The 18,369-nt window shown below is 36.7% G+C and overlaps 1 protein-coding gene across 8 annotated transcripts in view; it reads left to right on the top strand.

Moving 5' to 3' along the window:
* Positions 1-18,369, top strand: part of Ncoa2 (nuclear receptor coactivator 2) — a 255,599-nt gene that overhangs the window by 36,465 nt on the left and 200,765 nt on the right. The window lies entirely within an intron of this gene.

Raw genomic sequence — 18,369 nt, 5'->3', positions numbered from 1 at the left:
GCTAGTGCTCTATCACTTGAGCTACTATGCCTCTTCTGGCCTTTTTGGCTTATGTGATGCTGAGGAATCAAACCCAGGGCCTCATGCATACAAGGCAAGCTCTCTACCCACCTTCCCAGTGCAAATCTACTCTATTGCAATTAATACATTTAGGTATACGTTGCACACCCTCCCTCCCCCCAAGGTACTTACTTATATGTTTGTAAACCAATTCTGGTTTTCTTTATAGGCATAGCTATATAATTCTCAATTGAGTGCTTAGGGGAAAAGCCAGTTGTACATGGAAAAAACCAATTTGCTACTCAGAAGACTGAGATATGGAAAATTGGGTTTGAAGCTAGCTCAGACAGAAAAATCTGTGCGATTCCACCTCCAATTAACCAGTAAAATGCTGGACTGTTGGCATGGTGGTAGAGTATCTATCCATTAGTTGATACATAGCACCTAGTCATGAACTTTTATTCCTTGAACTGTGATCCCTCAATCTCTACCTCTGAAGTAGTAAGACTAGAGACTCCAACCACCACATCCTGCCAAATCATTTCCCAATGTAGATATGCCCATTTTGCATTTGCACTAGCAGTGCATAAAAATTTGGTTGTGCTTCCCCTTGCTAGCACTTAGCATTGTCGGTTATTTTCTTTTGACTATTTTAGTAGCATTGTAGTGGTTTTGTATTTTCCTAATGACTAAGGATGTTCAGCATGCCTTTGTTAGCCTATTGTTCTATTTGTGTGTCTTTGATGAAAAAGTTAGAACATTTTGGCCATTTAAAATTTTTGTGTGTTTATTTTTAAATTGACTTTGAGAGTTATGTTTTTGATCAGTCTTTTATCAGATACATGATTTGGGGATATTTTCTTTCAGCTTATGGTGTGTCTCTGTCAATGTTTCTTTGATGGATTGTTCTGAGTATAGACTTAATACTAGACCAAAAAGAAAGCCTTTAAAGGGCATCTAGGTATGCCTGTGTGTGTTAATGAAGAGTTATGGTTTTCATTATCTTCTTTTTCATTTCTCCTGCTTTCCTTTGACTTCACTTTTCCTCATTCTGTCCCACCCTCTGTTCACACACAGACACACACACACACACACACACACACACACACACACACACACACTTTTATTTATTTTTAAATTAGGTCCTGTAGAATGATACAGTAAATGTCTATGCTGCAAAAAAATCTCCTTTCACACCATGTTGAACAGACCTTGAAACAATGCAGCTGTATAGAGCAAATGAATTCTGTTTTCTGTCAGAATTGTGAAGGGCCGCTTATTTTAACAACTACAGAAGATGGAAGCATTTATGCTGGGGCCATATAGCTTGTCAAAACTGGATATGTTCCTGTGTTTAAAATATTTGGGATTTTCCAAAAGTTACCATTTCCTCTTGATCCTTCCTAAGGAGAGGTTGGTTTCTGATTACACTTAACCCCTACTTCACTGTACATGCCTCTGAATCAACTTAATATACTTTGCCCATTCAGATAAACAATAGAGCCTCATAAGTATTGACATTCTTTTTGCAAATGGTGAATATTAGAAATGTGTTTATACACAATTGGACTGCTGGAGATTTTTTTTTCACATTGATGTAACACTTTGGTTTTAAGGCCTGTAAAAATAGATTTTTAGGGAAAGCTTAAGACTACCACTGTATATTCTGTTCTTTTTTTGACTAGTGATAGCAGATAAATGTCTCAAAAGATTCTTGTTTAAGGAGCCAAAAAATATAGGTACATATTTAAAATGAATTAAAATTTCAAGACCATAATTTAATTTTTATACTTAATAGTTTTCATAAAGCTAGGAACTTTGTGTTGTAAGTGCTTGCTCTGTAAACATGTAATTTTGTGATTAGCAAGATAGTGTTTAAAATTGGTGAGCGATTAAGATTAGGGTAATTTTATTTTACAATGTGAAATTATTAATATTCTTTGGGTTTAAGATTGTAATTTCAGGCTGGGAAGGTGGCTTAGTGGTAGAATGCTTGCCTTGCATGCATGAGGCCCTGGGTTCAATTTCTCAGTATCACATAAGCAGAAAAAGCCAGAAGTGGTGCTATGGCTCAAGTGGTAGAGTGCTAGCTTTGAGCTGAAGACCTCAGGGGCAGCACCCAGGCCCAGAGTTCAGGCCCCATGACTGACAAAAAAAAAGATTGTAATTTCACCTTGAATATTTTTAAAATTTGATATTTTGGGGGAGGGGTGGTATTATATTTTGAATTGCCTTATACATTCTATCCCAAGTCCTTTTTTCTTTGGTTATTTTTCATAGTGTCTGATTTTATGCTCAGGCAAGGACATTGATTCTTATTAATGAATTTATTGCCTTTATTGTTATTAGGTAGTTGTACAAAGGAGTTACAATTCTGTAAGTCAGATTATGAGTACAGTGCTTCTTAGTCAATGTCACCCCTTCCTTTGTTCTCACCTTATCCTCCCATCCCTGCTCTCATGTTGGAATATTAACTAACACTTCCTGAGCAATTGAGGTAATAGGCTTGCATCCTCATGCCCAGTTTTTTCTTGACTGAGATGAGGTTCTCATTAATTTGAGATGGAGCAGTCTCACAAACTTTTGTCTGGGCTAGACTAGAATCTCCATCCTTCAGATCTTCCCTTGAAATTTTCTCCAGTAGCTAGAATCCATTGTGGGCTACTGAGACCAGCTTTTTGGCCTTTTTTTTTTTTTTTTTTTTTTTGTGCCAGGCCTGGGGGTTGGACTCAGACCCTGAGTGCTGCCCCTTAGCTTGTTTGCTCAAGGGTAGCACTCTACCACTTGAGGCACAGATCCACTTCTGGCTTTGTTTGAGTAGTTTATTGGCATTAAGAGTCTCATGGGGGCTGGGAAGGTGGCTCAGTGGTAGAGCACTTGCCTTGCATGCATGAGGCCCTGGGTTCAATTCCTCAGCACCACATAAGCAAAAAGAAAAAAGCTGGAAGTGGCGTTGTGGCTCAAGTGGTAGAGTGCTAGCCTTGAGCTGAAGAGCTGAGGGACAGTGCCCAGGCCCAGAGTTCAGGCCCTAGGACCGAACCCACCCCCACCCCCCCCCCCCCCAAAAAAAAAAGAGTCTCATGGACTTTCCTGCCTGGGTTGGCTTTGAACTGTGATCTTCAGATATCAGCCTCCTGAGTGGCTAGGATAGATTACAGGCATGAGGCACCAGCACCTTGCTTTGATCTTTTTAAAAGAGTTTTTACATACTGGGCATAATGGTTTTGTTATATAAATGATAGATTTGACCAAAGGCCACATTGAGATCAGTATTTTACAAATAATAATTTAGGTGGCAGAGATATTTTAATCCTCTGATCATATGGAAATACATTTAAAAAAAACACCTGGATTTTAAATAGGTATATTGCAAGAAACTTTTGATGGGATAAATAACCATGAACATAAGATCTTCTAGTGACCTCTCTCTTAAAAATCTCATGTCCTGTAATGAACTTAATATAAGTGTTTTGTTTGTACTGCTAATTAAATTCATAGTTAAGACTTGTAGTTTGTGTTGCTTTGTCTTGGGGTTTCAGTGAGTTGAAAGGTGAGATGAAGGTAAAAGGAGTGAATTTTCAGTAAAATGTATAAAAAATGTATACTAATATCTCAGATAATTACTGACTTGTCTAAATACTAAACATATGGCCAACATAACAAATCTGATTTCTTTTCTTGCTATCACTGTGGTTTTATTTTAGTCTCCCAAGATTTACCCATTGATGAAGATTTGACTTTGATGACACTTAAAATGTGTTTAATTTTCTTGATTATTTTAGGTTACTTTGTTTAGTGTGACTTAATATTTCAATATTTCATAAATTTATCATGATAACCTTTTCTTGAGGGTCCAAGGTATATGATACGTAAATATTTTCTCCAGTTCTGTAGATTGTTTTGTCAATTTTTGGATAATGTCCTCTGATGAAGACTTTTTTTTTTTTTGTCAATCTGGGGGCTTGAACTCTGAGCCTGGGCTCTTCATCTCAAGGATAGCACTCTACCACTTGAGCCACAGCGCCACTTCCGGTTTTCTGGTGGTTTATTGGAGATAAGAGTTTCAAGGGCTTTCCTGCCGGGGCTGGCTTTGAACCATGATCCTCAGATCTCGGCTTCCTAAGTAGCTGGGATTACAGATGTGAGCCACCGGTGCTGGGCTTAATCAAGACTTTTAATAGAATTCAGTTTAGCATTTTTTGGGGGAGGGTTGCTTTTGGTGCCAGATCTAAGGATATAATGACTTGTATGTTTTTCAGAGAGTTTTTTGTTTTTCATATAGGTACACTTTTTTTTTTTTAATATGGCATGAGTTTACCTTTATTCTTTATGTGTGGATTATTCTGTTGGGTCACTACTGTGTGTTGAATAGACTATTGTTTTCCCACTGTACTGTACTGGCATCAATACTGAAAATGAGTTGGCCATAGATACTGGTATGTGTGCACCCTTATACCAGTAAAACACTGTTTTGATTATGCTAGCTCTGAGCAGTAAGTTTTAAAATTGAGAAGTGTGTTTTACCTTTACTTTTTGTCAACATTTGTTTTGGCTTTTTGTATTTTGTTATTTTATTTTTTGGTGGTGATATTGGGGTTTGAACTGAAGGTCTTTTGTTCAACAACTCATGCCATACCTTCAATGATTTTACTATTTTGGATTCCTGTGTTTTCATTTGAATTTTCTACACACAAAAAAATTGAAATTTTGATAGGAATTACATTAAATCTTTAGTTTATTTGGGGGTAGTACTGAAATTTTAACAATATTAAATCTTCCTGTTGCTAGTGGTTTGTTTACTCTTGTGACTCTAGCTGAGATTTGAGAATCAAGCTTTGAAACCAGCTTAGGCAGAAAAGCCTGTGAGACTATCTCCAATTAGCCAGCAAAAAGCCAGAAATGGAGGTGTGGTTCAGGTGGTGGCCTTGAGCGAAAAAGCCAAGCAAGAACTTAAAGCCCTGAGTTCAAATAAATCTTTCAAACTAAGAACACCCCATGTTTTGTCATTTTAGGTCTTTGATTTTCTTTAGCAGTTTCTTAAAGGTTTCAGTGTATTGGCTTTACCTCCATGGTTGTTTATTTCTGAGTATTTTACTTTTTTGGATTTTTGTTCATTGCTGGCATTTAGAAACACAACTGCATTTTATGTTTTGATTTTATACCTTGACAAGAGACATTTGAAATTAAAGATTAGAATATGATAACAAAGGTAATATAGGATAGCATATTTCAAGCAGAGGGAGCTTATGATGGATGTGTTGATAATGGGGCAAGACAAAGACATATGAAGTCTTCCTAAAGGGCTGGGAAGGTGGCTCAGTGGTAGAGCGCTTGCCTTGCATGCATGAGGCCCTGGGTTCGATTCCTCAGCACCACATAAGCAAAAAGAAAAAAGCCGGAAGTGGTGCTGTGGCTCAAGTGATAGAGTGCTAGCCTTGAGCTAAAGAGCTGAGGGACAGCGCCCAGGCCCAGAGTTCAGGCCCCACGACCGGACCCCCCCCCCAAATCTTCCTAAAATATTAAAATTGATCTCTAAGAAAAACAATTAACCCCCGCCCCCAACACCACCACGAAAAAAATACAAATTGAGGTAGGGGTACAGGGAGAATGCCAAGAAGTCTCTATCCTAGATTAAGGATGTTTCTGTTTTGTGAAAACAACTAGTTATTGTAGTCATGTCTTCCAATATTTTTATAGTTTAATGAAAGACTAAACAAAACTAAACAAAACAAAAACCTTGCAAATCATTTTGGAAATATAAAGTGACATTATTTCTCTTGTGCTAAGAGTGTCCATATGACCAGAAAGTTTTGTTCTTAGGACTTTTTGCTGGTTTTGTACAGTTAGTAGGAATTGATGACCCATTACTTTTTAGAGAGGAAATATGCTTTAGTGTTATAACATTTAGTGTTTGGAAGTTTCTAGCCTTGATTTTATTCTTACCTTTTTAAAATCTAGACAGTAGTTCCTATAACAGATTTTTTTTTTTTTTTTTGGTATTTTAGAGTTTCTTAGGAGGACTGCTTTGCAGGACCTGCTACTGTTCCTGTGCTGCTGTAGAGTGTATGTGTTAGCTCTTCTGCAGGAATGGTTTGGGGAGTTAAAACTAGAGATTCCCTTTTTACAAGGGAGATATGGACTTTATAATATTACATAGTCTAAAGTCCTGAGAAGGCATGTAAACATTATTACTGTAGTTGTATGGATAGTTAGGTGCGTATAAAAATACTTACATCTTATGTAGAAATAGTTCCATTTAAATTGTGCTCCACTACTTTTACTGAGTGGAGATCATGTTTAGAATCTTGAAAGAGGATAGAATCATGAAAACTTCATGTAATGAGATTGATTTTATGTGATAGATAAGGAGAAATATGAAAAAAAGTTACCTTAAAATCAGGGTGACAGGCTTAAAGTTCCCAGTATATTGTTATGAATGTTTATAACAGATACTGCTAATCAACCACAGCTTTTTCTGTCGGATTTTGGACATGGCCTTAGAAATTTCTTAGTGGAGGATTTCAGGCAATATGTTGGAGTTTGTATCTGACTCATATAGATGATAGATTCAAGGGGGACAGTTTTTCTTCCCCTGATTTTATTAATTGTTTTGACTCTATTGCCTAGAGCGGCACGTAGCAGAGGCTCAGTAAAAATTAAAACAAAGACAAACAGTATTTGTCTTAGAAAGTGTTTGAGATTCTGCCTTCAAGACTTTTATCTTTGGTTCTTTTTTTTAAATTTCAGAATGTGTTCCGCTTTAAGTGTAGATATTTGTGTGTTTTTATTAGCTTAAGTCAGCATAGTCTGTCTTCTGGTTTTGAGTATTCTTGTGTGTACCTCATACTTAGAGTGGCTGATTTGGCCTTGTGCCACACATATGGTTGATATAGTAATAAAGATGTAAAGATATTTGATAGCTTGATCAGCATTTATTTCCCAATAAAAAATAGCTTAATTTTGTTGAATTGAGCACCAACATCTTGCCAAAAGCACCTTTAATTAAAGTAGTAGGTTTTGATCATCTTAATTTGTCTCATAAATAAATTCATTATATTGGAACTGTTCAAATCTCTGAGAATAATAAATTATTAGCTTTCCCAGAATCTGTGCTACATGAAGAATAAATATGTTTTTCTACTTTGTACTTCTGCTTTTGTTTATTTGTTGTTGTTGTTGGGACTTGAATTAAAGTCCTTGGCCCTGTCCCTGAGCTCTTTTGCCCAATTCCAACACTCTAGCACTATCAGCTATAGCTCCACTTCCAGTTTTTGAGTACTTAATTGGAGATAAGAGTCTCACAGGAGCCGGGCGCTGGTGGCTCACGCCTGTAATCCTAGCTACTCAGGAGGCTGAGATCTGAGGATCGCGGTTCAAAGCCAGCCCGGGCAGGAGAGACCGTGAGACTCCTATCTCCAATAAACCACCAGAAAACCGGAAGTGGCGCGGTAGCTCAAGTGGTAGAGCGCTCGCCTTGAGCTGAAGAGCTGAGGGACAGCGCCCAGGCCCAGAGTTCAAGCCCCACGGCCGACAAAAAAAAAAAAAAAAAAGAGTCTCACAGGGACTCTTATGCCTGGCCTTGAACTGTGATTCTCAGATCTCAGCCTCCTGAGAGTAGCTAGGATTACAGATGTGAACCACCTGCGCTTGGCAGTTTCTGTTATTTTTTAAGATTGTTGTGAGGCAATCATATTCCTCATAGATTACCTCAGTGTTAAACTACACTTGTTTTAACCACCATTAATATTAAACTCAGCCAGTCAACAGCTGCTCATGTCTGTAATCCTAGCTATTCTGGAGTCTGAGATCTGAGGATTGCAGTTCAAAGCCAGCCCAGACAGGAAAATTTGTGAAACTCTTACCTTCAGTTCATCAGCAAAAAGATAGAAGTGGAGCTGTGGCCGAAGTCATAGAGGACTAGACGTGCAAATAAGCTCAGGGATAGTGTAGACCCTGAATTAAAGCCTCAGTACTGGCATGCGCTCGCACATGAACGTGCGCGCACATACACGCACACACATGCACAAAATATTAAATCCTTAATATTAGTAACTAAGAGACACAAGTAGTTTCCTGGCAGATACTTTCATTTCGATTTTGTACTTCCAGTTTAGAAACACAGTGAAATTTCTTTTCTTTCTGTTTTTTTTGGGACCTTGTTGCCTAGGCTATCCACAAACTCATAAACTTGGAGACTTTACTGTTTAAGTCTCCTGCATAGCTAGGACTCAAGGCAGCCTGTCTTTGGAAGCAGGTGTACTAGGAGTGTATTTGTTATTGTTAAAGAACAATGACAGGTCACCTTTCACAGTAATCTTGTGTGAAGGGTTCTAATTCAATTTTGTCTTTTCAAAAACTTAAACTAGAAGTCTTATCAACAAAACATCCAAATAAGTAATTATAAACCTCAATCATATTTCCAATTTGCTAATTTAAAGAATCGTATCAATAAGTGATTTAAATTAAAACAATTTAAAACTATTTTTTATTAAAATCTCAACCATCTAAGATAAAAATGATGGATGTGCTTTTGTATTATTTCTGATGCTTTGTAATGGGCTTAAAATTACCTTGGAAACTATCATACTCTTGGGGAAAGGAGATTGGTACAAATAAAGACCAATTTCTTTTTTTAAAACAAATTGTTTTTTTTATTTGATGGTTATAGCAACTGTGACAGAATTCAGAGTGAAGATTTTGGCAGGCATTGTAGGATGTTAAAAAATACTGGTTTTCTTTTCAATTTTTAAATTTTTTCTTTTTTAATTGTTATTATAAAGGTGATATATAGAGGAGTTACAGTTACATAAGTCAGGTAACAAGTACGTTTCTTTGTGGACAATATCACACCTTCTTTGCTCTCTCCCAGTTTTTCCCTCTTGTCACCACCCATAAGTTGTATAGTTCATTTTCAACATAATGTCTAATAAGTACCATTGCTGCATTTTTTCACCCTATACCCCCATTTCTGTGTACTCTTTTACCCTCAAAGACAGATAAACAAGACAAAAATAAGACAAACAACCCTTTTGTTTCCATTTTCTGGAGTTTATTTCAGCAAATATTATTTTATACGATCAGAGTCACATAGGCTTTGTGCCTGTATCTTCCTCCCCTAAGAATATCCTTCTTTGGTGTCATTGTGTGTGAATGTCTAGGGTCCTGTATAATTTATTATGTCCCAGTGCAAAACTGATTTTCAAGTAGGTCTGTGGCCACACTATCCTACTATGTTTAATAATGTATGTGTTAGTATATTTGTAAAGCTATTTTTAGGTATTTACAACTAGAAAGCAATGAAAGAGGACAATGCATGAGATTATGTAATTATGTATATTTAAGTTATATGGCTCCAACTTTACCTTAGAATTTTTGATAAGAGGTAAACCATGGCTGTCTGTTGTTGTCATTGGTGTTGATACTTTTAAGATATGGATGATGTGGGGCTGGGAAGGTGGCTCAGTGGTAGAGCACTTGCCTTGCATGCTCGAGGCCCTGGGTTCGATTCCTCAGCACCACATAAGCAAAAAGAAAAACTGGAAGTGGCGCTGTGGCTCAAGTGGTAGAGCGCTAGCCTTGAGCTGAAGAGCTGAGGGACAGCACCCAGACCCAGAGTTCAGGCCCCACGACCGGACCCAAAAAAAAAAAAAAAAAAAAAAAAAAAAAGATATGGATGATGTGAAACTTGGAAAGAGAACATTGGTCAATAAGAAGTCAAGTCCAAGTTCTTCCAACTTCTCCCTCTAAGGAGTCCAAATTCTCCCATTAGAGATTTACTGACTGGCCAATCACCTAACTCTCTAAACCTTGAGTTTTAGTTTTAGTTTTTTGTTTTTTAAATGAGTATACATAGTCATTTTGGTTTCAAAAGTTTTCAACTAGTTATGCTAAATAAACTTTAAGAATTTTCTTTAAAATCATATTTAAAGAGGGGTTAGGTTTTATTTTTGTATATTTTTTTATTGTAAAGATACTGTACAGTGGGATTACAGTTACATGATTAAGGTAATGAGTATATTTCCTATGGAGCATTGTTACCTTCTCCTTTGTTTTTCCCCTACCATCCCTTCCCTCCCTACCTCCCCTACTCCTACCTCCTGCCCTCTCCCAAGTTGTAAAGTTCATTTTCAACATAGTGTCTTGTATATCTCATTGTTACAATGGGTCATCCTGTATCCTTATTTCATCATTTTGTTATTTCCCTTCCCCTACCCAAATTAGAAAAGTGTATGTACAAGATGCACTGGAATCAAATATAGTGACAACAGGGACTATACCATGGGGGAACAACATACAGAAGAAAAAAAAAATCACATAGTACACTATAAATACATTAAAAACAACAGCAAGAAAGATAAAACCACTTGTGTCCCTATCTTAGGGTTCATTTTGCTTAACATCATCTGGGTTAGGTTTGTTTGGATACCCAAGGTGATTGTTTTTCCTAATCCCATGTTTTCTTTAATGATTATAGTCTTACAGTCTTTCTGTGTCAACCTTAACTTAGGTTGCTGAAGTAATTGATATAAAAATGATTTGCAATAATAGTTTGGATCCAACAACTTACTATTTCAAATTAGGAAAAATTTGAAGCTCTCGAAAGTAATTCATCGTTAATTATGGCAATGTATTTAAAGTTTTTAGGTGGTTTGAATGATCAGTCATACTATGATTCAGTGTAGAAGACATAAAATATAGCTGTTACAGTGTTTTCTGCTATAAATGTTTCATCTACAGAGGATAGCCAGGTTGAATTAGAAGCTAAGTTGAGCTTTTTATTAGGCAGTTAATTTTAATCTAGGAAATGTTTTACAAATAGGGAGTATGTGTAGTAGGTAGATTGTGAGATGATTTAGTGGGTCATATTCAGTACTAGGAAAAATGTAGTAGAAGAGAAAAAGATGGGAGGGTTATTTGTAGTATTCATAGTTACCTTTTGGTAAAACCTTGCCTTCTTTTATCATGTATATTGGCTCATGATATATAATATGTTCAATTCTTTTTTGTTGTTGTTGTTGTTGGTCGTGGGGCTTGAATTCTGGGCCTGGGCGCTGTCCCTCAGCTCTTCAGCTCAAGGCAAGCGCTCTATCACTTGAGCTACAGCGCCACTTCTGGTTTCCTAGTGGTTTATTGGAGATAGGAGTCTCACATTCTTTCCTGCCTGGACTGGTTTGAACCTTGATCCTCAGATCTCAGCCTCCTGAGTACCTAGGATTACAGGTGTGAGCCACCAACGCCTGGCAATATGTTTAATTCTTAACTGTGGCTGTCCTTTCTAGGAGCTATTAGCACATTTCACAGTGCAATGAAAACCACCTAACTTTTTATTTATTTATTTATTTAAATTGTGAAAATACCGTACAGAGGGGTAACAATTACATGGGCAAGGTAATGAGTACATTTCTTACCAAGCATTGTTGCCTCCTCCTTTGTTTCCCCTTCCCATCCCTTCCCATCTCTCCTTTCCCTCTCTTCTCCCCCCTTCCGCCCCTGCACCAAAGTTGTAAAGTTCAGTTTTCGACATAACCTCTTGTACATCTCATTGTTGCAATGGGTCTACCTGTGTACCTATTTAAACCATTTGTTTTTTCCCTTCCCCTCCACAAGTTATACCAACATCAAATACAGTGAAAACAGGGGTTATACTGTGGGGGAGGGACATACAAAGCAACAAAGAAATATCTTATAAATATGTTAGAAACAATAGCAAGAAAAAAAATCATCACCCCTTATCTTGGGGTTCATTTTGCCTAACATCAACTTATCTGACCGTTTCTGCTTGTCTCAGACAAACACTAGTTATTGCAAATAAGGGAAACCATGGGACCCATGTTTCTTTGGGCCTGGCTTACTTCACTTAATATAATTTCTTCCAAGTCTTTACATTTCCTAACAAATGGGGTAATGTCATTCTTTCTGATGGAGGCATAGAATTCCCTTGTGTATATATACCATATTTTCTTGATCTATTCATCTACTGAGGGGCATCTGGGTTGGTTCCATATCTTAGCTATGGTAAATAATGCTGCAATAAACATAGTTGTGCTGGTAGCTTTAGTATGGTCTTGTTTGTGATCATTTGGGTAAATGTTCAAAAGTGGGATTGCTGGGTCATAGGGGAGCTCTATGTGGAGTCTTTTGAGGAACCTTCAAACTACTTTCCAAAGTGGTTGAACAAGTTTACACTCCCACCAACAAAGCAGTCACCTAACTTTTTTTTTTTTTGGGTCCGGTCGTGGGGCCTGAACTCTGGGCCTGGGCGCTGGCCCTCAGCTGTTCAGCTCAAGGCAAGTGCTCTACCACTTGAGCCACAGCACTGCTTCCGGCCTTTTTTTTCCTGCTTATGTGGTGCTGAGGAATCGAACCCAGGGCCTCATGTATGCAAGGCAAGCGCTCTACCACTGAGCCACCTTCCCAGCCCAGTCACCCAACTTTTTAAAGAGTATTTGTGGTCATTTTAGTTTTGGAAGTATTTTCAATGTATTATTCTAAAACCAATTTTGTCAATATATGTTCAACTGGAAGAAATTTAATAAAAATGTATGAAAAAGTAATAATTTCAAAAAAATTTTTAACAGAAAATAGCATTAGAGAAATTGACAAAAACTTATGTGTTGTGTTGTGAGTATTTTGTGACATGTCTGTGACCTTGTTGGTTGTCAGGACTGTGTTTCATTTACTTTATATCAGTGTACATGATGGAAGAAGCTAATTTTTAGAGCCAGAAAGCTAGGTTCCAGTTTTGTTTTTTTGTCCCACACGAACTTTGGGACATAGAGTAAATTTTTCAGTACTTTGAGCTTCAACTTCATTTCAAAAGAAAACCAACGAGAGGAATATTACCTGTAAACATCTAGTACATCAGCTATAGTTATAACAATATTACATACTTATTAGGTCAATTACAAGCATATAAAAACAAATACTTGTGATTATTTTAAAACATCCCTTTGAGTATTCTGGAAAAAAACAGTGACAGGTTCACTTGCAGGTATAGAAATTCTACATAGTCTTTTGAAAAACTGAAAAAGGTATAATTATTGAAGAAATATTTTTTAAAAAGTCAAAGATGGCCCAATTAATAAAGTATAATAGTCAGGTGTCAGTGGCTCAAACCTGTAATCCTAGCTACTCAGGAGGTTGCGATCCTGAGAATCGAGGTTCAAAGCCAGCCAGGGCAGGAATGAGACTCTTATTTCCAATAAACTACCAGAAAAGTGGAAGTGACACTGTTGCTCAAGTGGTAGAGCACTAGCCTTCAGCTGAAGAGCTCAGGGGCAGCGCCCAGGCCCAGAATTAAAGCTCTATGACTGAACAAAAAAAAGAAAAAAAAGAAGAAAAAAAAAAGAAAGTATAATATGTAAGATGTAAACTAGAAATTATATGGACCAAAATCAAATCAAAATAAACCCAAGTAAATCCTTTCATATTAAAACCAAAACAAATGAAAAAACTGGTAAAGATTCATTAGTAATCCCTGGAAATGATTGTCTTGTATAAATTATATAAAGGGATTAAAAAAATAGGGATATACTTAGATGGTATCTTTATTTTTTTATTTTTTATTTTTTAAGTTTTTTGTCAGTTGTGGGGCTTGAACTCTAGGCCTGGCCACTGTCCCTCAGCTCTTCAGCTCAAGGCAAGAGCTCTGTCACTTGAGCCACAGTGCTTCTTTTGGTTTTTTGAGTGGTTATTGGAGATAAGAGTCTCACGGATTTTTCTGTCCTGGATGGCTTTGAACCACGATCCTCAGATCTCAGCCTCTTGAGTAGTTAGGATTACAAGTGTGAGCCACCAGCACCCAGCTTAGGTGGTATCTTTTAATAAACTTTCTCTTTCAACTAGAAACAGATAAAATTGTTGAAAAAATAGAATATTCTGGAATTAATTATCAAACAGTATAATAATTTGATAAAAATGTTCACTCAAGAAATGGGTTTTAGGGGCTGGGAAGGTGGATTAGTGGTAGAGTGCTTGCCTTTTATGCCTGAGGCCCTGGGTTCGACTCCTCAGCACCACATAAGCAAAAAGAAAAAAGCCGGAAGTGGCACTGTGGCTCAAGTGGTAGAGCGCTAGCCTTGAGCTGAAGAGCTGAGGGACAGCACCCAGGCCCAGAGTTCAGGCCCCATGACTGGCTCAAAAAAAAAAAAAAGAAAAAAGAAAAGAAAAGAAATGTGTTTTAAAAACTTTAAAATTAAAAAAAATAACATTAATTTTAATGTTCATTTTAAGTATGTTCCTTAAGAAAGATATTACATTAAGTCTGTATTATGAGATAAAAATGATACTTTATTTTTCTATGTCAGGTAATATCTGATATGAAAGTAATGCAGTCTTGGTGTTAGATTGTTCAATGAATAATTCTTAGACATGAATATAAGTCAGTTTCTAAGACAAGTATTTTTTACCAATTTGTAAGAACAATATTTTTTTGTCCTTAATATATATTTTTATTGTAAAGCTACTGTACAGAGGGGTTACAGTTACATGAGCAAGATGAGTCCATTTCCTATCCAGCATTGTTACACCCTCCTTTATTTTTCCCCTACCATCCTCCCCAACTGTCCCCTGCAAAGTTGTAAAGTTCATTTTCAACTTAGTGTCTTGTACATTTCATTGTTACAATGACCCATTGTATCCTTATTTCAGCATTTTGTTATTTCCCTTCCCCTCCCCCAATTAGAAAAATGTATATACAAAAAGCAGGACACCAGAATCAAATACACAAGAGGTTTTATCTTTGTTGCTGTTATTTTTAATGTACTTATAATGTACTGTGTGACTTTTGTGTGTTTTTTTCTTTGTATGTTCTTCCCCCATGGTAAAATATATTTCTGGGCTCAGGACTAACACTCCTCTTGAGCCTTAGCTCTACTTCCTGCTTTTTTGGTGGCTAATTAGAGATAAAGAGTCTCATGGACTTTCCTGCCCAGGCTGGCTTTGAATTGTGATCTTCAGATCTCTCCTTGTTCTGAGTAACAAGGATTACAGGAGTGAGCCACTGGCACCCAGCTTTCACTTAAGAGTTTTGAGAAAAGTAATGATAGACTTATGGGATCATAGAAGTTTACAGCTTATACCCTTTATAGCAATTATGTTCATAGAAAGATGGGTTATCAGCCCATATCCTATTTTAGGGAAGTTTAGAGGATTGGTAGGAAAGCATATAGTAGCTAATCTTGCTGTATTTTAATAATTTAGAATAAAAATGGTTAAATCTGATTTTGTAAAGGAAAAATTTGCTTCTTTAGAGTTATTTTAAGAGAGAAGTATTAACAGTGAAAATAGCATGTAAACTTTATCAAACTTTTTAGGGTTTTATAGTTTACTTCAAATAGAATAAAATTTCTTTGGTCATAGGATAAAGGGGAAAGTCTGTGAAGTCACTGACTTAGAAACAGTGAGTAAATGGCTGTGACTGTCACCTCTTCAGAGGGGGGAACAAGTGTTTTGTGTTTTTTTTTTTTTTTTTCCTTTTTTTGTAGTCCTTTTTTGGGACTGGTCTCATATCACATTTTTATAAATGGTGTAAAAGATAATACATACAATCCATTAGTAGCTCTTCTGTGTAGTCAAATACCCAAGGGGGAAAAATCTACCTGCAGTTAACAAATGAGGGAAAACACTAGATAAAACTCTAGTTTCATGTTGTATTTAGGAGGAAGATCATATGAATTTCATCTATTAACTGAGGAGCCCTGAGCTTAATTAGGGCAAGCATCTATAAACTTTTATGGTGTAGATGATTCTTTATGGATATAGTGTTAAGTTCATTGATATAGTAGGCATTCTTTGGAAGGGTAATGAAAGAATATGATCTCTATCCTTTATTCCATATTTTACTTAATTCACATCCACAGTGAATGCTTTATGTTGCTATGTTAAACAAAAATAGCAAGTGTCTAAGTGATTTAACATGAGGAGTATAAAAAGTACTTGTTCCTTTGAGCTATTAATACTGAAGCAAGAGGAGGGGGATGTAATTGAAGTTACTGAACTGTGACCTTGGATAAATTCCTCAAATTCCACCATGCTGGAGTTAAGAGTGGGTTAAGAGTGCTTCTAGGAATTTTATAAACGTTCATTTTAAAATAGTTGATATTTTAGAGACTGAACTTGTGGGAATTAGTTCCACATTCTGATTTATAGACTGAAATGCTTTTTTATGAAAATTAGATTATGAATGATGCATTTAAGGGAAGTATGAAATATTTAGAACATGATAGAATAATAAGGGACACTTGAAATATTTAGAATATTTTTTTGTAAAAATGACCTGAAGATTTTTTTGAATGTTAGAATTCTGTATTTCACTATATATATTTTAACTCACTTTCTGAGTTAAACTTGGAAAGTACAGTTGGTTGCAATTGGAAGCACTCAGAGATATTCATATCTTTTATTATTATGTTTAGCCCCCGTCTATACCTAGTTTGCTAATAGTATTTTCCTTTAGTTTGCATCTATTGATTTGCTCTCTTATTTTGCTTATTTTATGTATTGCGTTAGAGAATCTCAGGTAAAATGGTTTTCAGTGGTAACTATAAATTTTTATTTTTTTGAAATTAGTTTTGGTGATATTGGGGTTTGAAGTCAGGGTCCTGAGCTTGTTTGCTAGGCAGATGCTGTACACTTCAATACCACAGCCCTTTTTGCTTTTTTTAATTTTTGGAGTAGATCTCACTTTTTTTCTTTACTGGCCTGGACCATTACTACTCCTCTGTTTATGCATCCTTTGTAGCTAGGATGCTGGTAGGTTTTGTTGGTTGAGATGAGTCTGGCTTACTTTTTACCCAGGCTAGGCTCAAATTGAAATCTTCATGATCTCAGCCTCCCAGGTAGCTAGGATTACATGTGTGAGTCATTGTGCTTGGGAGGCCTATAATTTATTCTTTTTTTTTTTTTTTAAGATCTGAAATGTGGACTCAGAATTGGTACATTATGTTTTTCTCATTGGCTGGTTCTTCAACTGAGCCATGCCTATAGCCTCTGATATTCTTGAAGCTATTTTATTTATTTATTTATTTATTTATTTATTTATTTGGTTGGTCATGGGCTTGAACTCTGGGCCTGGGTACTCTTCTTGAGCACTAGCGCAAGGCTACTGCTCTACCACTTGAGCCATAGCCCCACTTCTGGTTTTCTGGTGGTTTATTGGAGGTAAGAGTCACAGACTTTCTTGTCCAGGTTGGCTTTGAACCACGATCCTCAGATCTCAGTCTCCTGAGTTGCTAGGATTACAGGTGTGAGCCACCAGCGCCCCATAATTGAAGCTATTTTACTTTTTTTGGAGTATTTTTATCAAGTATAAATTTTATTAAAGTGTGAGCATTGAGTTGTTCATAGTATTCTTTTTTGATGATTTTCTACGGCATCTGTGCATCCTCCTTGAGCCCTTTTTTGTAGCTGTTTTTTGTTCGTTTGATTTTCTTGGAATCACATTATTATTGTATCATCATTTATTCTGGGAACCACATCTTTAAACTAGCAACTATACTGTTTATTTTTCATTATTTTGCCTCCAATACAATAATCATATAAACAGGCACCAATAAATTTCTCTTGAGCTTAACTTCAGTTCTACTCTGTCTCTGGCCAATCAGTCCCCTGTGCCCATTAGTAATTCTCCTTCCTGCTTTCCTTCCACTCCTCACAGCCATTTCTAGTTGTTTTCTTCTCTGCTGTCTGTATGTTCCACTTATTACCCATCCTAATCAATCCAAATGTTTGCCATCATTTTATTTAGAGCTTCCAAACTTTTGACCCTAGCCTGACCTATAAGTTCTGCTTGCTTGTTTGACATTTCTTTGTAGTATTTTGCTTATACCTCCACACAGCAAAACCAAAGTGAAACTCATTACATCCTCCACCCAAACCAGTTCTTCCCCCAGATTTCCTGGTTTCTATTAATTGGTACTATCACAACCCAGGTACAAAAATTATTAGGCATTGTAACTCTTCATTGCACATGTTCTACGTGTGCTCTCTTGCCAACCTACGTGCAATTTACTTTCACAGCCTAGCTTGTAAGTATGTACTTTGTGCATTCCCTTCATCTGTCACCTGTGTCCAGACCCTCACTATTTTGTGCCCAGACCACTGTAATAATACCTCCCTGTTTTTAGGCTGAGTCAAGATCATGTTTCACACTGAAAGAGGATGACATTTGTGGGAGCACGGCCCTCTTCAGTCCTCAGTTACTTCTTTCCACAACTGACTAAGAAGGAAACTTAGCTTTCTCAAACATACCTATGTTGGTTTGCTGCTCCCTTCCTGTCTCATGTTTGCCTGGATTCCAGCATAAGCATTTTGAGTCTTTTATGCTCCTCTGATTTTGATCAGCGGTTTGCCTTTCAGGGAACACCATTT

The sequence above is a fragment of the Dipodomys merriami genome, unplaced genomic scaffold (assembly GCF_024711535.1).
Source record: "Dipodomys merriami isolate MVZ:Mamm:240054 unplaced genomic scaffold, mDipMer1.0.p SCAF_4, whole genome shotgun sequence".
Classification (NCBI taxonomy): domain Eukaryota; kingdom Metazoa; phylum Chordata; class Mammalia; order Rodentia; family Heteromyidae; genus Dipodomys; species Dipodomys merriami.
Note: the sequence above shows the minus strand (reverse complement) of the source record. Positions and strands in the feature narration are given on the sequence as shown.